A 22,260-nucleotide genomic window follows, 5' to 3' on the forward strand; every position below is an offset into this window, starting at 1 on the left:
TGCTGTGAATATCATCTCATTCGCTTCATAAATAAGATAGTTACAAACGTTTTAGCATTATCCAATCAAAATGAAGCGCACGTGCATGCGCGTGCAAATTGGTAATTTTGACCATGTAAATCAGTTAAGGGTCTCAATATCTACCTATGATATGAATTTCAAACCATTTCAATGAACAACAAAACAGTTAGACTGATTCCAAAGTTAGCGTACAAATTTTGTAATGCGCGTGCACGCGCATGCGTGCGCGTGCTGGCAAAATAACTATTATTTTTCATATGTACAAATGATATACTATCATCCTATTTAGGATTTCTATCGCTTCCTTCAATATTCTGATTTTCCATTTTTTGTACCAAAATTACAATGCACGTGCGCGCGCGTGCATGCACGTGCAAACAAAATGACTATCACTATGCACATCTACAAACGCTATACTATCATCCTGGAAAGTTTCATATCGATCCCTTTTGTAGTTCCTGAGAACACTACCGGACAAAAAAGTACCGGAGAAAAAGAATAATAATAATAATAACTAGACACGATCTCGTTGCGAGCAACGAGTAGGTCTTCCGTCCGATTTGTTGATGCACTCGGAGTTAAAAAAGAACAAAAAAAGACAAATGAGTCCCAATTTAGTTTCCGACTTTAAGACACTTTAGATATAATCAATTTTTCATATCATAAGCTTCTGAAGCAAAGTTGCGGTGAAATTCGTTTGAAATTCGACTCTCCAGGCGAGCCATAAGGCCCGCGGGCCTATTTCTTGATGTCATTTGTTAGCCCTCTATAGACTCAACAACTTTAGTTCTATATGTCTTTACAAAATATTTACCTGTAAAAAGTTATTGAGATCGACCGATATCGACAAAAAATCGACTCTACAGGCGAGCCATTAGGACCATAGGCCTATTTCTTGATATCAATCGATAGATCTCGATAAACTGAACAACTTTTGTTCAATATGTCCTTACAAAATATTTACCAGTTACAAGTTTTTGAAATCGACTGATATCGACAAAAATCGACTCTACAGGCGAGCCATGAGGCCCACAGACCCATTTTTTGATATTGATCGATAGGTTATGACACATTGAACAACTTTTGTTCAATAATGCTTTTCAAAAAATATGTCATTTTAAAGATATGAGGCGTCAAATATTTACGATTTTGGCCCTTAAAATCTCTAATTACGTAACATATGACCTACTTTTTGATTTGATAAGATCAAGCTCGTTGAGATGAACATTTCCGCTTCTACAACTTATTATAAAATATTAATAGTTTCTGAGATATTCTCAAAAACATTTGGACCCTTCTGAACCCCTAATTTAAAGGGCCAGCCCCTTTTGCTTGATATCGTAAGAAAGGCCTTGTCATTTGAAACATTTTTTGCTCAACAAGTATTTAGAAATTCTTTACCGTTCTCGAGTTATCTCTACAAGAAATATTTAGGGGCCAAACTGTAGCTCCCTAACGGGGCCACATAGGGAAAAAACGAAATGTACATATTGTTTAGATTATCATTCTGAACAACTTTTGTTCAATAATGCTTTTCAAAATATTTGTCGTTTTCAAGATATGAGGCGTCAATTATTTATGATTTTGGCCCTTAAAATCCCTTATTACGTAACATATGACCTACTTTTTGATTTGATAAGAACAAGCTCGTTTAGATGAACATTTCCGCTTCAATGACTTATTACAAAATATTAATAGTTTCTGAGATATTCTCATAAACCTTTGGACTCTTCTGGGCCCCTAATTCAAAGGGTCAGCCCCTTTTGCTTGATATCGTAAGAAAGGTCATGACATTTCAAACATTTTTTGTTCAACAAGTATTTAGAAATTCTTTACCGTTCTCGAGTTATTTCTAGAAGTAATTTTTAGGGGCCAAACTGTAGCTCCCTAACGGGGCCACATACGGTAAAAACGAAATATGCATATTGTTCAGATCATCATTCTGAACAACTTTTGTTCTTTATTGCTTTTCAAAATATTTGTCGTTTTCGAGATACAAGGGGTAAAAAATGTATGGTTTTGGCCCTTAAAATCCCTTATTACGTAACATATGACCTAAATTTTTATATGAATAGATTTGGATTGTTGAGATGAACATTTTTTGTTCTTTGACTTATACCAAAATATTAACGATTTTTGAGATATTTGATCTAGACTTTGAGTCCATCTAGATCCCTAATTTAAGGGGCTAGCCCCTAAATCTTGATATTTTCGAAAAGATCTCCTAAATGTGCACAACTTTTGTTCTCCATGTCTTAACAAAATATTTGCAAGAAAAAAGATATTGGAGATCAAAGGTGAAAAATCACCGAAATCGGCGAAAAATTTTGGCATCCATTTTTTCAGGTCCAGGCGAGCGTTTAGGCAAATCGCCTCCGGTAAAATCGAATACCCCACAAATCTTCTTACTCTATCTTGTGTAGAAATTTCAAGACTCTAGCTTCAAAACTAACGGAGGAGATGCGTGGACAACAAGGCCCTTCAAAAAGTCACTAAAAGAGAGATAACTCCTGACCGGAAGTGACGTCAAGCACGAAATTTTGCAAGCAAAGTCTCGTCACCAAAAGACATCTTTCCTGAAAATTTCGTGAAAATCAATCGAGAAATGGCTGAGAAAAACGCGTGTACTACCAAGGAAAATAATAATAATAATAATGAAGAAGAAGAACGCGAACAATAATAGTAAGGTCTTCCGCAGGAGACGGAAGACCTTAATAACTAGACACTCATTACTAGTAATGAGTAGGTCTTCCGTTAGACCACTTCCGGTAAAGAGCTTTCTATTCCTACAAAAACCATTTAAATGTATCAGAAAATGTGCCTTAACAATGAATGAGAAATGTATTATCGAAATTTTTACTCCTTTCTCGTAACTTCCGGTGACGACCGGAAGTACTATTCAGATGCGTTTTCCTATAAATGAGAGCGACTCTTTACTGTTGATATTCCCTGAGAATTTCACGTCTCTATCTGAAAGAGTTCTCAACAAAAAGAAGTAGACTAAAGAAAGAAAAAGTAGTAGGTTACTACCGACCGGAAGTCAATTTTGAAAAACAAAATTATCAAAACTTTAGAAGTTGATACTTTTATTAAGACATGTGAAAATCATATGAAAGACTTCAAATACAAGCGAGATTTATGGGGACAAAGAGACGAAAAGTAAAAAGTCATTTTATCAAGAAACCGGAAGTAGTCGTTTTGACTACCGACAGAGTCAATATTCTTTTGACACTTTGAAAGAGAGTTAATAAACTAGTATAGGTTTCAATTTAAAGGAAAAAGTTTGAAATTTGCGATTCTTTCAATCACTTCCGGTGACGACAGGAAGTGAGGGTCGACATGTTCAACCCCCTACTGCACTCTTACAAACGGAGATTGATCATCCCTGAATATTTGATGAACCTATATTTTACCTTTTCGAAGTAAAATGCTGGACAAAATTCCTTTTGAGAAACAGAAAATCGGCCATATTTTCCGACCGGAAGTGAATTTTGTAAAAACAAAAATAATTATAGCTAGGTCATTTCATCAGACATTATTCCTGAAAATATCAAGAAAATATATCCAGACTCGAAGAAATCGGAAAATCGACATTTTTTCAAATACTTCCGGTAGAGACCGGAAGTGACGGATGAAAAAATTGAATGTATGTGTACATTGGACTAATGTTAGTTGATCAACTCTAGAAGTTTCAAGCATCTATCTATATTCATTATTGAGAGAGTGAAAAGACAAGGTTTGAATATGTCCACCCCATATCTCACGACCGGAAGTGAATTTTATAAAAATATTTAAATATACTCTAGACATTTATAGTATCTACAACATATATAAAATTCAAATCATTAACTTGTTTGATGACCGAGATTTATGGCACTGAAAAATGAGAGAATGAATAGTCTTTCTTTGATATAACCGGAAGATGGAAATTCAACTTCCGGTGGGGTCAACATTTTTTAAGAATTGGAACGAGACCTAGTAAACCGATATAGGTTTCAATTTAAACGAAAAAAGTTTGAAATTTATGATTCATTAATCACTTCTGGTGACGACCGGAAGTGACGGCCTACATTCTTAACCCCCTCCTGCACACCTACAAAGTGAGATCTATTCACTCTGAAAATTTGGTGACTCTATCTTTTACTGTTTCTGAGAAAAACGCTAGACAACGAAAACTATGGTGTCCGGATAGGGCCATTTGCAAAAGCGTGACTGCGCGTTAGTCACAACACGCCGTCACGCCAACAAGCAACGCGCCTTCGCGCTCTCACGCCAACAAGCAACGCGCCTTCGCGCAGACAAGCAACGCGCCTTCGCACTCTCACGACAACAAGCAACGCACCTTCGCGCAGACAAGCAACGCTGCGCGAAGGCGTAATGCTTGTTGGCGTGAGAGCGCGAAAGCCCGTTGATTGTTGTCGTGAGAGCGCGAAGGCGTGTTGCTTGTCTGCGCGAAGACGCGTTATTTGTTGGCTTGAGAGCGTGAAGGCGCATTGCTTGTCTGCGCGAAGGCGTGTTGCTTGTTGTTGTGAGAGTGCGAAGACGCGTTATTTGTTGGCTTGAGAGCGCGAAGGCGCGTTGCTTGTCTGCGCGAAGGCGTGTTGCTTGTTGTTGTGAGAGTGCGAAGGCGTGTTGCTTGTTGGCGTGAGAGCGCGAAGGCGCGTTGCTTGTTGGCGTGACGGCGTGTTGTGACTAACACGCAGTCACGCTTTTGCAAATGGCCCTATCCGGACACCATAGAAAACAGCTAATAAGCCGTATTTGCCGACCGGAAGTGAATTCTACAAAAATATTTGACGTTACTCTAGACATTTATAGTGACTATAATATATGTAAAATTCAACTCATTAACTAGTTTCATGACCGAGATTTATGTCACTGAAAAATGAGAGAATGAGTGGGCTTTCTTTGATATAACCGGAAGTTGAAGATTCAACTTCCGGTGGGGTCAACATTTTTTGAGAATTAGAACGAGACATCATAAACCAAAGTAGGTTTCAATTTGAAAGAAAAAAGTTTGAAATTGATGATTTATTTAATCACTTCCGGTGACGACCGGAAGTGACGACGACAAAAAATAATACATGCATGCACCATAGAGAAAATAGATCTATCATCCCTGAAAGTTTCATTCGATTATCTTTAGTGGTTTTCAAGTTTACCCCCGGACAAAGTTTCTTTCAAAAACCGGAAAATCGGACGTATCTGACGAACGGAAGTGAATTTTGAAAAAATGAAAAAATTGCCTCGAGGTACCATCGTTGTCTATAACCTGTGAAAGTTTCAGGAAAATCCATCCAGCGGTCTCGGAGACGAAAGGGAAAAAAAAAAAAAAAATAATAATAATAAACAGTAGAATCACTAGAAGGTCTTCCGTTGGAAACGGAAGACCTTAATAAGAAACAGAGTAAAAACAATATGTTCCCAAACTTTGTTTGGGGAACATAATAACTAGTTCTAATTGTAACGGGGACCGTTACAGATGTTCCCCAAACCTCCCCCAATTAAAAAGTGATGTCCTTGTGAATCTATATGAAAAAATCACTTTATTTTAGCCTTTAATTACATGTAGTACGTTCAATATGGTCATTTCAGTACCAATAAATGAAAGAAAGCGTTGCACGTGCATACACGCGCACGCGTGTATGATTCAGAATTTTTGTTGATGTCGTTCAACAGGCATTTGTATCATATACCCACAGTATGAATCTCATAACGTTTCCACCAAATATAAGGAAGTTATAGCGATTTTAAAATCGTCCAATCAGAAATCAGCACACGTGCATGCACGTGCTGAGCAGTAATTCTAACCAAAGCAATTTGTAAGGAGTACCAAGATACATCTAAACCCCTAAGATGAATAGAATTTGATGAAAAACAAAAACGTTATCGTCCTTTAAAAATTGAACATTTAAAAAAGTTGCACGCGCATGAGCGTGTGCGTTGGCATTTTTTGTTACACCAACATATAGATACACATATTGTCTAGATATGCTGTGAATATCATCTCATTCGCTTCATAAATAAGATAGTTACAAACGTTTTAGCATTATCCAATCAAAATGAAGCGCACGTGCATGCGCGTGCAAATTGGTAATTTTGACCATGTAAATCAGTTAAGGGTCTCAATATCTACCTATGATATGAATTTCAAGCCATTTCAATGAACAACAAAAAAGTTAGACTGATCCCAAAGTTAGCGTACAAATTTTGTAATGCGCGTGCACGCGCATGCGTGCGCGTGCTGACAAAATAACTATTATTTTTCATATGTACAAATGATATACTATCATCCTATTTAGGTTTTATATCGCTTCCTTCAATATTCTGATTTTCCATTTTTTGTACCAAAATTGCAATGCACGTGTGCGCGGGTGCATGCACGTGCAGACAAAATGACTATCACTATGCACATCTACAAACGCTATACTATCATCCTGGAAAGTTTCATATCGATCCCTTTTGTAGTTTCTGAGAACACTACCGGACAAAAAAGTACCGGAGAAAAAGAATAATAATAATAATAATAAGAAGAAACAGAGTAAAAACAATATGTTCCCAAACTTTGTTTGGGGAACATAATAATAATAATAATAATAAGAAACAGAGTAAAAACAATATGTTCCCAAACTTTGTTTGGGGAACATAATAACTAGTTCTAATTGTAACGGGGACCGTTACAGATGTTCCCCAAACCTCCCCCAATTAAAAAGTGATGTCCTTGTGAATCTATAGCAAAAAATCATTTTATTTTAGCCTTTAATTACATGTAGTACGTTCAATATGGTCATTTCAGTACCAAGAAATGAAAGAAAGCGTTGCACGTGCATACACGCGCACGCGTGTATGATTCCGAGTTTTTGTTGATGTCATTCAACAGGCATTTGTATCATATACCCACAGTATGAATTTCATAACGTTTCCACCAAATATAAGGAAGTAATAGCGATTTTAAAATCGTCCAATCAGAAATCAGCACACGTGCATGCACGTGCTAAGCAGTAATTCTAACCAAAGCAATTTGTAAGGAGTACCAAGATAGATCTAAACCCCTAATATGAATAGAATTTGATGAAAAACAAAAACGTTATCGTCCTTTAAAAATTGAACATTTAAAAAACGTTGCACGCGCATGCGCGTGTGCGTTGGCATTTTTTGTTACACCAACATATAGATACACACATTGTTTACGTATGCTGTGAATATCATCTCATTCGCTTCATAAATAAGATAGTTACAAACGTTTTAGCATTATCCAATCAAAATGAAGCGCACGTGCATGCGCGTGCAAATTGGTAATTTTGACCATGTAAATCAGTTAAGGGTCTCAATATCTACCTATGATATAGATTTCAAGCCATTTCAATGAACAACAAAAAAGTTAGACTGATTCCAAAGTTAGCGTACAAATTTTGTAATGCGCGTGCACGCACATGCGTGCGCGTGTTGGCAAAATAACTATTATTTTTCATATGTACAAATGATATACTATCATCCTATTTAGGTTTTATATCGCTTCCTTCAATATTCTGATTTTCCATTTTTTGTACCAAAATTGCAATGCACGTGCGCGCGTGTGCATGCACGTGCAAACAAAATGACTATCACTATACATCCTGGAAAGTTTCATATCGATCCCTTTTGTAGTTTCTGAGAACACTACCGGACAAAAAAGTACCGGAGAAAAAGAATAATAATAATAATAATAATAACTAGACACGATCTCGTTGCGAGCAACGAGTAGGTCTTCCGTCCGATTTGTTGATGCACTCGGAGTTAAAAAAAAAAAAAGACAAATGAGTCCCAAATTAGTTTCCGACTTTAAGACACTTTAGATATAATCAATTTTTCATATCATAAGCTTCTGAAGCAAAGTTGCGGTGAAACTCAAAACTACAAAGACCCAGATCAATGCACGTGCATACACGTGCGCGTGAGTACCACACAACAATTTTGTTGATGCTATTCAATAGACATTTGAACAATATACTTACTATATGAATTTGGTATCGATCGCTTCACTCTTAAGAAAGTTATTGGGATTTCAAAATCGTCCAATCAGAATTAAGCGCACGTGCATGCGCGTGCAGGGAAGTGATTTTGAGACTATTAATAAATTGAGAGGCCCAAAACATACTTGCAACCTAATTTTCAAACCTATTCATTGCAATCTCAAAATGTTATAGACCAATACTCAAATTTTGGCATCAAAAATTACAATGCACGCGCATTCACGCGCACGAGATTTTGATAATGGAAAATTTGTTGACACCATTTCATAGACATTCATATCATAGATCCTCAGGGTAAATTTGAATTAATTTCAGTTTTTAATTCAATAGTTATGACCATTTTAGTACCCGAAAAATGAAAGAAAAGCTATGCACGTGCATACACGCGCACGTGAGTATGATTGAGCATCAATGTTGATGTCATTCAATAGGCATTTGATAGATATACTTACAGTATAAATTTGATATTGTTTCCATTATTTACAAGAAAGTTAGGGCGTTTTGAAAATCGTCCAATCACAATTTAGCACACGTGCATGCACGTGCCAGATAGTAATTATGAGTATACACGTTTGTTAAGAATATTAATATACATATACAACCCAAGTTTGAAATGATTTTGACAAAAAACAAAAAAGTTATGTTCATTGAAAGAATTGAACCTTCAAAAGACAATGCACGTGCGTTCGCATGCGCGTTTGCAAATTTTTTACCATCAATCTGTAGGTACTTGGCATGTCTACCAATGCTGTAAATATCATTATATTTTCTTTATTAACATGAAAGTTATAGACGGTTTTGTATTATCCAATCAAACTGAAGCACACGTGCATGCACGTGCAAAATTGAAATTTTGACAATGCCAAACAGTTAAGGGTCTCAAGTTATACCTACAATATAAATATCAATCGATTTCATTGAAAAATAAAAAAGTTAGACTGATTCCAAAGTTTGTCAACAAAAAATTCAATGCACGTGCATGCACATGCATGCATTTTCAGACAAAATGACATTCGTTCCGCACATCTACATATGCTATACTATCATCCTAAAAAGGTTTCATCTTGATTCCTTTAGTAGTTTCTGAGAACACTCGTGGACAAAAAAGTCCCAAGAAGAAAGAAAGAATAATAATAATAACTAGTACTGATTGTAACGGGGACCGTTACAGATGTTCCCCAAACATTCCCCCATTTAGCAAGTGGTGTCATTTATTTCAGTACAAGTGGTTTTGACCTTTGCAAACTGTGAAACATGTGAATATATAACTATCTTATAACGTTCAGTCCATTTCATGCTAATACAAATCAGTTATAAAGATCTGAGAGTTTTGTGCACGTGCACGTACGTGCATGCACGTGCATAGAAATCATTCGTCCATCTCGATACATTAGAAGTCTGACTATATGAGTACAAGAGAAGTTTCACAACTGTTCAATGAAAAACGAGAAATTAACGGCAACTCAAAACTACAAAGACCGAAATCAATACACGTGCATACACGTGCTCGTGAGTAACACAAAACAATTTTGTTGATGCTAATCAATAGATATTTGAACAATATACTTACTATATGAATTTGGTATCGATCGCTTCACTCTTAAGAAAGTTATTGGGATTTCAAAATCGTCCAATCATAATTAAGCGCACGTGCATGCGCGTGCAGGGAAGTGATTTTGAGACTATTAATAAATTGACAGGCTCAAAACATACCTGCAACCTAATTTTCAAACCTATTCATTGCAATCTCAAAATGTTATAGACCAATACTCAAATTTAGACGTCAAAAATTACAATGCACGCGCATTCACGCGCACGTGATTTTGATAATGGAAAATTTGTTGACACCATTTCACAGACATTCATATCATAGATCCTCAGGGTAAATTTGAATTCATTTCAGTTTGTAATTCAATAGTTATGACCATTTTAGTACCCGAAAAATGAAAGAAAAGCTATACACGGGCACGTGAGTATGACTCAGCATCAATGTTGATGTCATTCAATAGACATTTGATAGATATACCTACAGTATAAATTTCATATTGTTTCCATCATTTATAAGAAAGTTATGGCGATTTGAAAATCGTCCAATCACAATTTAGCACACGTGCATGCACGTGCCTTATGGTAATTATGACTGTTCACTTTTGTTAACAATATCAAGATAGCTATACAATACAAGTTTGAAAAGATTTTGACAAAAAACAAAAAAGTTATGGTCATTGAAAGAATTGAACCTTCAAAAGACAATGCACGTGCGTGCGCATGCCCGTTTGCAATTTTTATTACATTGAGCTGTAGATATTTGGCATGTCTACCAATCCTGTAAATATCATTAAATTTCCTTAATTGGTATGAATGTTATAAACGGTTTTGTATTATCCAATCAAATTGAAGCACACGTGCATGCGCGTGCAGAATTGAAATTTTGACGATGCCAAACAGTTAAGGGTCCCAAGTTATACCTACCATATTAATAGGAAACGATTTCATCGAAAAATAAAAAAGTTAGACTGATTCCAAAGTTTGTCAACAAAAAATCCAATGCACGTGCATGCACATGCATGCATTTTCAGACAAAATGACGTTCGTTCCGCACATCTACATATGCTATACTATCATCCTAAAAAGGTTTCATATTGATCCCTTGAGTAGTTTCTGAGAACACTCGTGGACAAAAAAGTCCCAAGAAGAAAGAAAGAATAATAATAATAATAATAACTAGTACTTATTGTAACGGGGACCGTTATATATGTTCCCCAAACATTCCCCCATTTAGTAAGTGGTGACATTTATTTCAGTACAAGTGGTTTTGACCATTGCAAACTGTGAAACATGTGAATATATAACTATCTTATAACGTTCAGTCCATTTCATACTAGTTCAAATCAGTTATAAAGATCTGAGAGTTTTGTGCACGTGCACGTATGTGCATGGACGTGCATATGAATAATTCGACCATCTCGATACATTAGAAGTCTTACTATATGAGTACAAGAGAAGTTTTACAACTGTTCAATGAAAAACGAGAAAATAACGGCAACTCAAAACTACAAAGACCGAAATCAATGCACGTGCATACACGTGCGTGTGAGTACCACACAGCAATTTTGTTGATACTATTCAATAGACATTTGAACAATATACTTACTATATGAATTTGGTATCGATTACTTCACTCATAAGAGAGTTATTGGGATTTCAAAATCGTCCAATCAGAATTAAGCGCACGTGCATGTACGTGCAGGGAAGTGATTTTGAGACTATTAGTAAATTGAGAGGCCCAAAACATACCTACAACCTAATTTTCAAAGCTATTCATTGCAATTCCAAAATGTTATAGACCAATACTTAAATTTAGACATCAAAAATTACAATGCACGCGCATTCACGCACACGCGATTTTGATAATGGAAAATTTGTTGACATCATTTCATAGACATTCATATCATAGATCCTCAGGGTAAATTTGAATTCATTTCAGTTTTTAATTCAATAGTTATGACCATTTTAGTACCCGAAAAATGAAAGAAAAGCTATGCACGTGCATACACGCGCACGTGAGTATGACTCAACATCAATGTTGATGTCATTCAATAGACATTTGATAGATATACTTACAGTATAAATTTCATATTGTTTCCATCATTTATAAGAAAGTTATGGCGATTTGAAAATCGTCCAATCACAATTTAGCACACGTGCATGCACGTGCCGGATGGTAATTATGACTATACACTTTTGTTAAGAATATCAAGATACATATACAATTCAAGTTTGAAAAGGTTTTTACAAAAAACAAAAAAGTTATGGTCATTGAAAGAATTGAACCTTCAAAAGACAATGCACGTGCGTGCGCATGCGCGTTTGCAATTTTTATTACATCGGTCTGTAGATATTTTGCATGTCTACCTATCCTGTAAATATCATTAAATTTCTTTAATTGGTATGAATGTTAAAAACGGTTTTCTATTATCCAATCAAATTGAAGCACACGTGCATGCGCGTGCATAATTGAAATTTTGACGATGCCAAACAGTTAAGGGTCCCAAGTTATACCTACGATATAAATAGCAAACGATTTTATTGAAAAATAAAAAAGTTAGACTGATTCCAAAGTTTGTAAACAAAAAATCCAATGCACGTGCATGCACATGTATGCATTTTCAGACAAAATGACATTCGTTCCGCACATCTACATATGCTATACTATCATCCTAAAAAGGTTTCATATTGATCCCTTGAGTAGTTTCTGAGAACACTCGTGGACAAAAAAGTCCCAAGAAGAAAGAAAGAAAAATAATAATAATAATAAGAAACAGAGTAAAACCAATATGTTCCCAAACTTCGTTTGGGGAACATAATAAGAAACAGAGTAAAACCAATATGTTCCCAAACTTCGTTTGGGGAACATAATAACTAGTACTTATTGTAACGGGGACCGTTACAGATGTTCCCCAAACATTCCCCCATTTAGGAAGTGGTGCCATTTATTTCAGTACAAGTGGTTTTGACCATTGTAAACTGTGAAACATGTGAATATAGAACTCTTTTATAACGTTCAGTCTATTTCATGCTAATACAAATCAGTTATAAAGATCTGAGAGTTTAGTGCACGTGCACGTACGTGAATGCACGTGCATATAAATAATTCGACCATCTCGATACATTAGAAGTCTGACTATATGAGTACAAGAGAAGTTTCACAACTGTTCAATGAAAAACGAGAAATTAACGGCAACTCAAAACTACAAAGACCGAAATCAATGCACGTGCATACACGTGCGCGTGAGTACCAGACAACAATTTTGTTGATGCTAATCAATAGACATTTGAACAATATACTTACTATATGAATTCGGTATCGATCACTTCACTCATGAGAAAGTTATTGGGATTTCAAAATCGTCCAATCAGAATTGAGCGCACGTGCATTCGCGTGCAGGGAAGTGATTTTGAGACTATTAATAAATTGAGAGGCCCAAAACATACCTGCAACCTAATTTTCAAACCTATTCATTGCAATCTCAAAATGTTATAGACCAATACTTAAATTTAGACATCAAAAATTACAATGCACGCGCATTCACGCGCACGAGATTTTGATAATGGAAAATTTGTTGACACCATTTCATAGACATTCATATCATAGATCCTCAGGGTAAATTTGAATTCATTTCAGTTTGTAATTCAATAGTTATGACCATTTTAGTACCCGAAAAATGAAAGAAAAGATATGCACGTGCATACACGGGCACGTGAGTATGACTCACCATCAATGTTGATGTCATTCAATAGACATTTGATAGATATACTTACAGTATAAATTTCATATTGTTTCCATCATTTATAAGAAAGTTATGGCGATTTGAAAATCGTCCAATCAGAATTTAGCACACGTGCATGCACGTGCCGGATGCTAATTATGACTGTACACTTTTGTTAAGAATATCAAGATACATATACAACACAAGTTTGAAAATTTTTTGATAAAAAACAAAAAAGTTATGGTCATTGAAAGAATTGAACCTTCAAAAGACAATGCACGTGCGTGCGCATGCGCGTTTGCAATTTTTAATACATCAATCTGTAGATATTCGGAATGTCTACCTATCCTGTAAATATCATTAAATTTCCTTAATTGGTATGAATGTTATAAACGGTTTTGTATTATCCAATCAAATTGAAGCACACGTGCATGCGCGTGCAGAATTGAAATTTTGACGATGCCAAACAGTTAAGCGTCTCAAGTTATACCTGCAATATAAATATCAAAGGATTTCATTGAAAAATAAAAAAGTTAGACGCATTCCAAATTTTGTAAACAAAAAATCCAATGCACGTGCATGCACATGCATGCATTTTCAGACAAAATGACGTTCGATCCGCACATCTACAAAGAGTATTCTATCATCCTAAAAAGGTTTCATATTGATCCCTTCAGTAGTTTCTGAGAACACTCGTGGACAAAAAAAGGGTGACAAGAATAAAGAAAGAATAATAATAATAACTAGACACGATCTCGTTGCGAGCAACGAGTAGGTCTTCCGTCGGATTTGTTGATGCACTCGGAGTTAAAAAAAAAAAAAAAAAGAAGACAAATGAGTCCCAATTTAATTTCCGACTTTAAGACACTTTAGAGATAATCAATTTTTCATATCATAAGCTTCTGAAGCAAAGTTGCGGTGAAATTCGTTTGAAATTCGACTCTCCAGGCCAGCCATAAGGCCCGCGGGCCTATTTCTTGATGTCATTTGTTAGCCCTCTATAGACTCAACAACTTTAGTTCTATATGTCTTTACAAAATATTTACCTGTAAAAAGTTATTGAGATCGACCGATATCGACAAAAAATCGACTCTACAGGCGAGCCATTAGGACCATAGGCCTATTTCTTGATATCAATCGATAGATCTCGATAAACTGAACAACTTTTGTTCAATATGTCCTTACAAAATATTTACCAGTTACAAGTTTTTGAAATCGACTGATATCGACAAAAATCGACTCTACAGGCGAGCCATGAGGCCCACAGACCCATTTTTTGATATTGATCGATAGGTTATGACACATTGAACAACTTTTGTTCAATAATGCTTTTCAAAAAATATGTCGTTTTCAAGATATGAGGCGTCAAATATTTACGATTTTGGCCCTTAAAATCTCTAATTACGTAACATATGACCTACTTTTTGATTTGATAAGATCAAGCTCGTTGAGATGAACATTTCCGCTTCTACAACTTATTATAAAATATTAATAGTTTCTGAGATATTCTCAAAAACATTTGGACCCTTCTGAACCTCTAATTTAAAGGGCCAGCCCGTTTTGCTTGATATCGTAAGAAAGGCCTTGTCATTTGAAACATTTTTTGCTCAACAAGTATTTAGAAATTCTTTACCGTTCTCGAGTTATCTCTACAAGAAATATTTAGGGGCCAAACTGTAGCTCCCTAACGGGGCCACATAGGGAAAAAACGAAATGTACATATTGTTTAGATTATCATTCTGAACAACTTTTGTTCAATAATGCTTTTCAAAATATTTGTCGTTTTCAAGATATGAGGCGTCAATTATTTATGATTTTGGCCCTTAAAATCCCTTATTACGTAACATATGACCTACTTTTTGATTTGATAAGAACAAGCTCGTTTAGGTGAACATTTCCGCTTCAATGACTTATTACAAAATATTAATAGTTTCTGAGATATTCTCATAAACCTTTGGACCCTTCTGAACCCCTAATTTAAAGGGTCGGCCCCTTTTGCTTGATATCGTAAGAAAGGTCATGACATTTCAAACATTTTTTGTTCAACAAGTATTTAGAAATTCTTTACCGTTCTCGAGTTATTTCTAGAAGTAATTTTTAGGGGCCAAACTGTAGCTCCCTAACGGGGCCACATAGGGTAAAAACGAAATATGCATATTGTTCAGATCATCATTCTGAACAACTTTTGTTCTTTATTGCTTTTCAAAATATTTGTCGTTTTCGAGATACAAGGGGTAAAAAATTTATGCTTTTGGCCCTTAAAATCCCTTATTACGTAACATATGACCTAAATTTTTATATGAATAGATTTGGATTGTTGAGATGAACATTTTTTGTTCTTTGACTTATACCAAAATATTAACGATTTTTGAGATATTTGATGTAGACTTTGAGCCCTTCTAGATCCCTAATTTAAGGGGCTAGCCCCTAAATCTTGATATTTTCGAAAAGATCTCGTAAATGTGCACAACTTTTGTTCTACATGTCTTAACAAAATATTTGCAAGAAAAAAGATATTGGAGATCAAAGGTGAAAAATCGCCGAAATCGGCGAAAAATTTTGGCATCCATTTTTTCAGGTCCAGGCGAGCTTTTAGGCAAATCGCCTCCGGTAAAATCGAATCCCCCACAAATCTTCTAAAATGTTTACTCTATCTTGTGTAGAAATTTCAAGACTCTAGCTTCAAAACTAACGGAGGAGATGTGTGGACAACAAGGCCCTTCAAAAAGTCACTAAAAGAGAGATAACTCCTGACCGGAAGTGACGTCAAGCACGAAATTTTGCAAGGAAAGTCTCGTCACCAAAAGACATCTTTCCTGAAAATTTCGTGAAAATCGATCGAGAAATGGCTGAGAAAAACGCGTGTACTACCAAGGAAAATAATAATAATAATAATAATAATGAAGAAGAAGAACGCGAACAATAATAGTAAGGTCTTCCGCAGGAGACGGAAGACCTTAATAATAAACAGTAGAATCACTAGAAGGTCTTCCGTTGGAAACGGAAGACCTTAATAATAATAAACAGTAGAATCACTAGAAGGTCTTCCGTTGGAAACGGAAGACCTTAATAATAAGAATAATAAGAAACGGAGCAAAAACAATATGTCTCCGACACTTTGTGTTCGGAGACATAATAATAAGAAACGGAGCAAAAACAATATGTCTCCGACACTTTGTGTTCGGAGACATAATAATAATAAGAAAAGTGAAAAATCAACAATAGAATAATAGAAGGGTCTTCCGCTGAAGACGGAAGACCCTAATAATAATAACGAGCTATAACTGTGTTGGGATGCCAACACAAATGTCTCCGAACACCTCCCCATGCCAGAAATGGTTTTTGATGCCAGATATGCACTCAGGATCCTCAAAGAACTCTAGAAACTAAATTTGGTTGAAATCCGAGGGACTTGATTTTTGGCCGCCATTTTCTTCAATGGCGGCCATTTTGAAACATTTGAAAAATGATTGGAAGGAAATACTGATGCTAGAAATGAATTGTGGACCCAACATTTACCCCAGAACCAAAATGTTTTACAGATTTTAACACTTTCAAATATTTCGGTATATGGCGGTCATTTTGAAAATGGCGGCTCAAAAAAGAATTTCGATGGTGGAAATGGACTCGGAGTCACTAATTCACCCTAGAAATAGAATTTGGCTGAAATCCGACAACCTTGAGTTTTTGACGTTTTTTGGCCGCCATCTTGAAACGGCGGCCATTTTGAAAATTTGAAAAGTTGAATGCACCCCTCCTAGTGACCCCCTATCAGCTCACAAAGTTTGAAGTGGATCTGTCGAAGCACTTTCACAAAATCGGTCGGACAAATTTCTCACTAAAGAAGAGGAATAATAAGAAGAAAATAATAATAAGAATAACTAGACACGATCTCGTTGCGAGCAACGAGTAGGTCTTCCGTCCGATTTGTTGATGCACTCGGAGTTAAAAAAAAAAAAAAAAGACAAATGAGTCCCAATTTAGTTTCCGACTTTAAGACACTTTAGATATAATCAATTTTTCATATCATAAGCTTCTGAAGCAAAGTTGCGGTGAAATTCGTTTGAAATTCGACTCTCCAGGCGAGCCATAAGGCCCACGGGCCTATTTCTTGATGTCATTTGTTAGCCCTCTATAGACTCAACAACTTTAGTTCTATATGTCTTTACAAAATATTTACCTGTAAAAAGTTATTGAGATCGACCGATATCGACAAAAAATCGACTCTACAGGCGAGCCATTAGGACCATAGGCCTATTTCTTGATATCAATCGATAGATCTCGATAAACTGAACAACTTTTGTTCAATATGTCCTTACAAAATATTTACCAGTTACAAGTTTTTGAAATCGACTGATATCGACAAAAATCGACTCTACAGGCGAGCCATGAGGCCCACAGACCCATTTTTTGATATTGATCGATAGGTTATGACACATTGAACAACTTTTGTTCAATAATGCTTTTCAAAAAATATGTCGTTTTCAAGATATGAGGCGTCAAATATTTACGATTTTGGCCCTTAAAATCTCTAATTACGTAACATATGACCTACTTTTTGATTTGATAAGATCAAGCTCGTTGAGATGAACATTTCCGCTTCTACAACTTATTATAAAATATTAATAGTTTCTGAGATATTCTCAAAAACATTTGGACCCTTCTGAACCCCTAATTTAAAGGGCCAGCCCGTTTTGCTTGATATCGTAAGAAAGGCCTTGTCATTTGAAACATTTTTTGCTCAACAAGTATTTAGAAATTCTTTACCGTTCTCGAGTTATCTCTACAAGAAATATTTAGGGGCCAAACTGTAGCTCCCTAACGGGGCCACATAGGGAAAAAACGAAATGTACATATTGTTTACATTATCATTCTGAACAACTTTTGTTCATAATGCTTTTCAAAATATTTGTCGTTTTCAAGATATGAGGCGTCAATTATTTATGATTTTGGCCCTTAAAATCCCTTATTACGTAACATATGACCTACTTTTTGATTTGATAAGAACAAGCTCGTTTAGATGAGCATTTCCGCTTCAATGACTTATTACAAAATATTAATAGTTTCTGAGATATTCTCATAAACCTTTGGACCCTTCTGGGCCCCTAATTTAAAGGGTCAGCCCCTTTTGCTTGATATCGAAAGAAAGGTCATGACATTTCAAACATTTTTTGTTCAACAAGTATTTAGAAATTCTTTACCGTTCTCGAGTTATTTCTAGAAGTAATTTTTAGGGGCCAAACTGTAGCTCCCTAACGGGGCCACATAGGGTAAAAACGAAATATGCATATTGTTCAGATCATCATTCTGAACAACTTTTGTTCTTTATTGCTTTTCAAAATATTTGTCGTTTTCGAGATACAAGGGGTAAAAAATTTATGCTTTTGGCCCTTAAAATCCCTTATTACGTAACATATGACCTAAATTTTTATATGAATAGATTTGGATTGTTGAGATGAACATTTTTTGTTCTTTGACTTATACCAAAATATTAACGATTTTTGAGATATTTGATGTAGACTTTGAGCCCTTCTAGATCCCTAATTTAAGGGGCTAGCCCCTAAATCTTGATATTTTCGAAAAGATCTCGTAAATGTGCACAACTTTTGTTCTACATGTCTTAACAAAATATTTGCAAGAAAAAAGATATTGGAGATCAAAGGTGAAAAATCACCGAAATCGGCGAAAAATTTTGGCATCCATTTTTTCAGGTCCAGGCGAGCGTTTAGGCAAATCGCCTCCGGTAAAATCGAATCCCCCACAAATCTTCTAGAATGTTTACTCTATCTTGTGTAGAAATTTCAAGACTCTAGCTTCAAAACTAACGGAGGAGATGTGTGGACAACAAGGCCCTTCAAAAAGTCACTAAAAGAGAGATAACTCCTGACCGGAAGTGACATCAAGCACGAAATTTTGCAAGCAAAGTCTCGTCACCAAAAGACATCTTTCCTGAAAATTTCGTGAAAATCGATCGAGAAATGGCTGAGAAAAACGCGTGTACTACCAAGGAAAATAATAATAATAATAATAATAATGAAGAAGAAGAACGCGAACAATAATAGTAAGGTCTTCCGCAGGAGACGGAAGACCTTAATAAGAAACGGAGCAAAAACAATATGTCTCCGACACTTTGTGTTCGGAGACATAATAATAAGAAACAGAGTAAAAACAATATGTTCCCAAACTTTGTTTGGGGAACATAATTAGGACAGGTTCAAATGGCATGGACTTTGTAATCGTACACGTACACCCCCCCCCCCCCTCAATTTCCATATTTTAGAACAAGTTATATATATGCCAAACTGCATTTTTAAAGACGTTTATAACACTAATTATCACAACTAATGCGTTTCCAAACTGCATCTAAGCTATTTTGAAAATTGCAAAATATTGATGGACTTAGGACAGAGAACATCATTGTTTAGAATTTTTAAAATAGGTGTGGTGGAGTTAAAAAAAAACATGCAACATTTTTAATAAGATAGTGTTAGAATATTTGAAAAATGCTGTTTGACCAATGGTTATTTTATTTAAAAATACACCATGTATTTTAACTCTTAAAAGAAAGGGTGGTGGTGGTGGTGCTATGAACGTTTCGTTTATGTCACAGTAATCTCGCACTTGCTCGCGAGACTTGTGCATTTTCTTACCAATGACCCGCCCCCTTCATATCTCCAAAAAGCTCTTCCTCCCTCTCCAAAACATATTGGATAAGGGCAGTTTCCTCATTCTTCATCCTTTTGCGTTTAATCATTTGTTTTTTCTCCATTTTCCCTAATTGCTAACAGCAGACGATGATATATTGTGACGTTATGTTATATTGACATGTAAATTGTAGACATGAATCACATGAATGTAGTAGTGTGTTTTTATCTTAATGATAATAAAAACTATCATGCAAAATGTTCACGTTTTAACTTATAGATCCACCCCATAAAAGTTTGTGGTCATGTGGTCAAGTTTAAAGGGCTTGTATTGAACTTTCATTGGTTCTTGTGACTGAGTTTTATTGGTACTTTTACCAGGGATTTTGAGGTAGCAAGTTGACAAAAAGTTCTAGTTTGCTGACAAGACATGTTTAAGATACATTAGACCTTATACGGACTGGACAATTTATTTCTGGAACATCCAGTCGATATTAAATCAATTAGCTAGTATATGCACTGGGCTCTGTCCCATAGAGAGGGTCGAAAATATATATTTTAAGTGTATATATCAGCATCTTGCATCGATAAATAAATGCATGGATGAACCTAAGCCAGGAGTTTGGTGTTTTGCTTGTGACAATCAGTACTAAACAACCCTTTTTCATATAGGAGGCCCCGATATAGTACTTTATGTTTACATGTAAAACAATCTTACCTTAAAAGTCTGAAGATTTCCAATACCGGTTCTTGAGTACAGTATCAATTTCCGACTCATTGGAGAACGTACTCAAAGAGTTTTATAATGTCGGTTTCAGCGGAGTACATACTCGGAGCACAGAGTACGACTTTGAGTATGAGTACGGTAAAAGTTTTATAACCTCCAACTTTGAGCAGGGAAGGATCACATATGCTGTGGCACGGGGCTTCGGTTTTTGAAGGACCGCCCCATTTAGTCGCCTCTTACGACAAGCAAGGGGCACTGAGGACCTATTGTAACTCGGGATCCCTATTGAATTTATTACCAAACCAAGTTACTGATAGTGTACATATGTCCATTTGAATGATTGATTGTTTTTTACGTCCCGTCGAGAATTTTTCACCAATATTGAGACGTACGTTATCAGCTGTAGGTGAAGTACCATAAATTTAGACCTATGCTCAGCGCTCAGGGCCGTAGCAGTGAGGAATCTTTATCGTGCCAATGCCTGCTGTGACATTGGACCTCCGTTTTTAAGGTCATATCTGAGAGACCCATTATTCTCACTTCTAAACGCCGCGAAGGAGCAAGCACTACCTATTTTAACGTCGTAGGTTTGACGCGGTCATGGCATAATCAGGGATTGAACTCACGACCTCCCGTTTACGAAGCGAACGCTCTACCACTGAGCTACCGCAACCGGTCATCTGTCCATTGACAGAACATGAAAAAGTACTTATAACATCAAGGCTGGTATACACAATTTTGGGCATTTGATTTTGTGAACACCTTTGTTGTTTGTAAACTAATTTTTATTGATACTTGCCATGACCGGGTATCTATTCCAAATTTGCTGGTCACTTTTCTCTATAAAGTCCTACATAGACATAAAAAGCTTGATATATGGCATACAAGCCTTTTAAACCATTACATAGACACGTAATTTATAGGATTGAAATTCTAACATTCAGCGTAAAAAGAAATAAAACCAAAGTGTTTCATATCAAAAGGGAGTTCAATATAATGGGAATTTATTGGGTTATACAAGAATGATTTTTACCTTATCAAAAGGAAATTAAATATATCTGTTGGGTATCTGTAGCATACAGATTAGTACGTAGACTTTGCACTATTTGTAACGGCAAACTGACTAGTTGGTTGGTTGTATATTGTTTAATGCCCCGCTTGATAATTTTTCACTCGTATGGAGACGACACCACTACCGGTGAAGGGCTAGCCTATTTTCTGCACCTACGGCCTTTGAGCAGGGAGGTGTCTTTATCGTGCCACATCAATCTAGTAGTCCTTTAAATAGAAATGATCGACATGTTGAGGGCAGGAACCTTTGAGGTGAGAAATTGATAATAAGGCTTTGAGCATGATGAAGAAGTTTTCTTTATTTGTATTTTCCATTCAATATGATAATGGAGTGTTATCAACATTAGTAACAACGGATATTTTGTAAACTACCTGTATCACCACCCACTCGTACGCTTACTCAAATTTGTTAGATATCTACTCAAAATTTTAGATATCTACTCAAATTTTTAGATATCTACTCAAATTTTCAGATATCTACTCAATTTTTTTTTTTTTTTTTTTTTTTTTTTAGA

The sequence above is a fragment of the Ostrea edulis genome, chromosome 6, assembly GCF_947568905.1.
Source record: "Ostrea edulis chromosome 6, xbOstEdul1.1, whole genome shotgun sequence".
Classification (NCBI taxonomy): domain Eukaryota; kingdom Metazoa; phylum Mollusca; class Bivalvia; order Ostreida; family Ostreidae; genus Ostrea; species Ostrea edulis.